This window comes from Phoenix dactylifera, chromosome 1 (genome assembly GCF_051530095.1).
Source record: "Phoenix dactylifera cultivar Ajwa chromosome 1, Ajwa_hap1_PhDact_Kaust_v1.1, whole genome shotgun sequence".
In the NCBI taxonomy this organism is placed as follows: Eukaryota; Viridiplantae; Streptophyta; class Magnoliopsida; order Arecales; family Arecaceae; genus Phoenix; species Phoenix dactylifera.
Genome location: NC_143190.1, coordinates 24,053,879 through 24,059,026, shown reverse-complemented (window position 1 = coordinate 24,059,026; position 5,148 = coordinate 24,053,879). Strand labels below are relative to the sequence as shown.

Here is a 5,148-nt window from a genome sequence, read left to right as displayed (position 1 = left end):
TTGGAAGCCGGATGTGTGTCCAGTACGATAAAATCAACAGGAAAATAGAACTTGTCTACTTGGACCAACACATCTTCAATAATCCCTCTAGGGACCTTCACTGACCTGTCAGCTAATTGTAAGGTCACAGTTGTTGGCTTCAACTCACTCAAACCGAGTTGCTCATATACCGTATATGGCAACAAATTCACACTCGCTCCTAAATCTAACAATGCTCGCTCAATCCTAAAATTGCCAATGATGCACGAGATAGTTGGGCAACCTGGATCCTTATATTTAGGGAGAATGTTATGCTGTAAAATTGCACTTACATTTTCAGCCAAAAATACCTTCTTCTTGACATTTAAACGACGCTTGACAGTGCACAAATCTTTTAAAAATTTTGCATAGGAGGGCACTTGTTTGATTGCATCAAGAAGAGGTACATTGATTTTTACTTGCTTAAAAAGCTCAAGAATTTCAGAGTTTGGTTCAAGCTTTTGCAAGGGCTTTAATCTTTGTGGAAATGGTGCAGGAAAAGGACATTCAATTTTTTCAGTAGATGTTGGTGCTTTAGTTTCTTCATTATCCTTTTCTTTTGTCTTGAGAGGGTCAGAATCAGGTATGACTTGTGTTTGTTCTGGGACTGGTCGGTCAATAACCTTTCCACTTCGCAAAGTTATTATACTCTTTGCTTGTTCTTTATGCGAAGTTGAAGATGATGCATTGCTACCGCCATAGATTTGAGGATTAGGTTGTGGTTGAGCTGGTAGCTTACCTTTCTCTTGAGCACTTAAAGCAGTGGTCAGCGTTGTCAGTTGATTTCTTAAGTCATCATTGATTTTAGCTTGACCTTGCATGAAAGATTGCAAAGTTTCTTCGAGACTGGGTTTTTGAGGGGGTGCGTGTGCATAATGAGGTTGCGGAGGTGGAGGAGTTGGGTTATATACTTGTTGAGGTTGGTCATTCCTCCACCTGAAATTTGAATGGTTCTTCCATCCAGGGTTGTAAGTACCCGAAAAAGGATTATTGAAAGATTTTTGATAGATATTCATAACATTGGCCTGATCGTGCAAGACTTCCTTGAATGCAGGTATTGTGGGGCAATCAGTGATGAGATGGCCAGGCATCTCGCAAATCCTACAACACTCGCTGTTATGTTCTACGGTCTTGACGGGTTCAATCCTTCTAAGTTCAATTTCCTCTACCTTCCTAGTAAGGGCTGCCATTTTAGCCTGAATATCATCTTGAGTACTAAGGTTATAAAGGCCCCCATGTCCAATGTTAGTAGGCTTAGGCAAAGGTTTATTCACTCTATACCCTGTATCCCATAATTGTGCAGTCTCTGCGAGAGAGTCTAAATAGTCCCATGCCTCATCGGGTTGCTTTTCCAGAAATAGACCATTGCACATAGTCTCTATAAATTGTTTCAACTGTGGAGACAACCCTTCGTAAAAGAAACTAATGGTTCTCCATGTTTCAAACCCATGATGAGGACAAGAGAGAAGCAAATCTTTAAATCTCTCCCAGCATTCATAAAATGTTTCATGGTCTTTTTGCTGGAAATTACTAATGTGCCTTTTCAAAAAATTAGTCCTTTGTGCGGGAAAGAATTTTTTCAAGAATTCTCTTTGCATATCCTGCCATGTTCCTAGCGATCTAGGTCTCAAGGAGTTAAGCCATGTTTTGGCTTTATCCTTTAAGGAAAAAGGAAACAAGGTCAATTTAAAGACATCTTCCGATACATTTGGCACTCTAAATGTGATACTAATTTCCTCAAAATCCTTAAGATGAAGATAAGGGTTCTCGGATTCCATTCCATGATACTTTGGCAGCAATTGAATTACTCCTGGTTTGATTTCAAAGTGTCCTACATTTTCAGGAATAATCATGCATGAAGGTTGACTAGTCCTAGTGGGATGTAAGTATTGTCGAAGTGTCATAACTAGGGGTCTACCTTCATTACCATGGTGACTTCCTACATCATCATCAGCCATCTCACCAGATCTGAGATTTTGCGAAAAAGTTTCAATAATGTGATCTAAGGAATTGTCAAAAGGTTGTCGACTCAGACGTCCAGTGTTGTCCCTATTCCAACCTAGCATACAAAATTTCAGAGTTTATTTATTTGTTTGTTTTTTTTGTTTTTTATTTTATTTTATTTTTTTAATGATTATCCTTGATCTTTTCTTAAAGTTCTTATCAATTTTCAAGTAGCAACAAGGGTTAATGAGATATGATGATAATAAAATTCTGATTCTAAACAAAAAAAATTAAACACAGAAAATTCAAAGCAGACAGCAGCAAAGTTTATATTAATTTAATGGTCGTAAAAGTATCAGAATATCAATCAGACCGTTCAGATGAAAGAAACCTGTGTCCTACAGCAGACGACGAAATTTGCGTGCAATCCGACGGTGGATTACTCAGAGATCAGAGTTTGATGCAGACTGTGCAGGAAATAAAAACAGCAGAAATTTTTTTTTTTTTTTGAAAGAAAAAGACTAAATACTAAGATACTGATTAAATCTAAAATTATACTAATAAATCAGCCGTTCCCCGGCAACGGCGCCAAAAACTTGATGCGAAAATAAAATTGTTTTCACGAAACTAATCTCCCAAGTATAGGAGAATCGCACAAGTAGTAAAATCTCGGGAGTCCGAGGTCGAATCCTCAGGAAACGAAATATATATTAGATTATTTAATATAATTTTAGATTAATTAATTCAATAAATTCGTGGATTAAGATGATGTTTTGATTTTCAGAAATTAAAAACAAAGATGATATGCAACTAAACAAAGTTCAATGAAATAAAGATGGTAGGGATCTGGAATCCCCCTTGATGATATTGCATCTAAGAAATAAACTCTATGGTTTTTAATTAAAAATGAATGGTAGGATAGATCTAATCATGGTATATGTTTCATGAACATATGAACTCAATTTCTAAGCATTCATCGTGCTTTCTACGTCTACGACGAATCAAATACTAAAGCAATCCATGTATCAATAATCATAATCCATTAAAGAGCTATCTACGAAATAACTATGCATGGATCAAAAACATATCAGTAAATATGATTCATTGAAGGCAAAAGTTTAGAGTTTACTCCAAAGAGCAATACATCAAAGGTTCCTCCATCTCCCTCCCTAAGAAATCAGCCACTCATTGAAAACACTAATCCCCCTTTCATTTTTTTCTTTTTCTTTTAGGAAACAGGGGAGGCCCTGTTTCCCTTTCTTTTTTTTTTTTTCTTTTGACAGAGGGCTACTCCTCTGTTTCACCGAATGGGAAGGAATAACATCCCCCCAGCCGAGCGGAAGCCTCATATAGCTCATGCGATGGATCCCTGATCCAGTTGCGAAATATCCGAACGCGGAATCATGGGATTTGGATCACGGAACGATCGCAGGCGTTGGGCGTGGGAGATTCGGACGCGGATACTTGACTGGGATTCGGATGATTGCGAATCCCGGAAGAATCGGATGCTAGTTCGGAGGATGCGGAAATGGGAAGCTTCACGGGAGAAGCTGGAGCGTGGACGCTCGGTGGTAGCTTGGGAGATCTGAACCGTGGATGGCTCGCGGAAGATGCTTGCAGACGTTGTGATGCTGGGAGATTCGGACGTGGCATGCTGGGAGGCTTCACGGATGAATCGCTGATGTTAAGATGTGTGGACTGCGAGGAAGACGGAAGAGCTAGGACGCATACGCTGAGATCACGGTGGATTTTGCACGCGGACGGCCGGAAGGAGCGTGGACGCGTGGGACTGGATTTGTGGGAGGATGGACTCGGAAGCTTCACGGGATGCTAGGAAGCGCGGATAGCTCGGAAGAGGCTGGGATGCGGACGTTGGAAGCGGGAGATGCCGGGATCTTCGGATGCGGTGAAGCTTGGGACGCGTGGGAGGCTGCTTACGAACGCTGGGAGCTGATAACAGAAGCTTGATGCAGGATCGGAAGGAGGTTTGGAGCTGGGATGCGTGGACTGCTGAGAACTGGGAGAACCTGGGACACGGAGACTGCTCACGGGATGTTGGGCTGCACGCGGATGAGCTTGAGATGGAGCTGATCACATGCGCTGGGACGCGGTGGAATCGCCACGCTGGTGCTTGGGCTAAGATGCAGAAGAAGCTGGGTCGCACGAGATAGTTGGGAAGGGAAAATGAAGCTGCGACGAAGTGGACCGCTGAACTTGACCTCCTTTTAGTGTGCAACTGGGGTCGTCCCATGCGGTTGGCTGGTCACCTATAGTGATGCATTTTTTTGGACCCAATGGGCATTTTAGCTTGATTTCCGATCACCTGCACCCTACAAAAATATAATATTAATACAACACTTCTATAATCATTTGTTAGCAATAATACTAATTTGAGTGATGTGTAGATTGCACTTTTGTGCTCTCATCATAAGTGCATACCCTACTCCTACAGTGAACTTACTGCAGCCAATCTACACTACAAGGACCCATATGACTAGAGACCATGTATACGTGTAGTCAAACTACAATAACCTCACTATGAGTAGCCGAAGCACCACAGGTCAAAGGACCAGTCATACTACTGCAACATCAAGCAAGTCACTGACGAGTGGATAGACGTCCAAGTAACTTCTTGTCTTGGTCACGCTCAGTACCCTTGTTCTCTAACAAGCACCTGCACTATCACTTCAGTGTCCCTACACTGTGGACTCAAGTCTCGTCCATCCAGAAGGAAAGTGATCTGTGCACTGATCGGATCGATCACCGTCCTCGTGATGATCTATTGATCAGGAGCATTTAGAAATTAATCACCAATGATACATGGCTCAAATTCTCAACTCTTGAGAATATGCATCATCATCTTATTAATTTCTTGGACGATTCATAGACACATAATTAATATGAATGAAAAGATGCCTTTTATTTATTCAATAATAAATAGTCAAGTACAAAATTATGTCCCTAGAATTAACAATGTGTCAGCCAGATTGGCTTCTAGGGCATACATCTAACAATCTCCCACTTGCACTAAAGCCAATCAGTCATATATCTAAGCCCCATCTTCTTAAGGTGGGCTTCAGACTTTTGCTGACTTAGCTGCTTAGTGAACGGGTCTGCCACGTTATCCGCGGAGTCTACTCTCTGCACCTTTATATATTTCTTTTCAACATAGTCGCGTATGAGGTG

General features: G+C 41.2%; 1 pseudogene; it reads left to right on the top strand.

Annotated features, from left to right (window-relative positions):
- The first annotated feature begins 1,461 nt into the window (after nucleotides 1-1,461).
- LOC120105122 (small nucleolar RNA R71) lies at nucleotides 1,462-1,559 on the top strand (annotated as a pseudogene).
- Nucleotides 1,560-5,148: the final 3,589 nt, after the last annotated feature.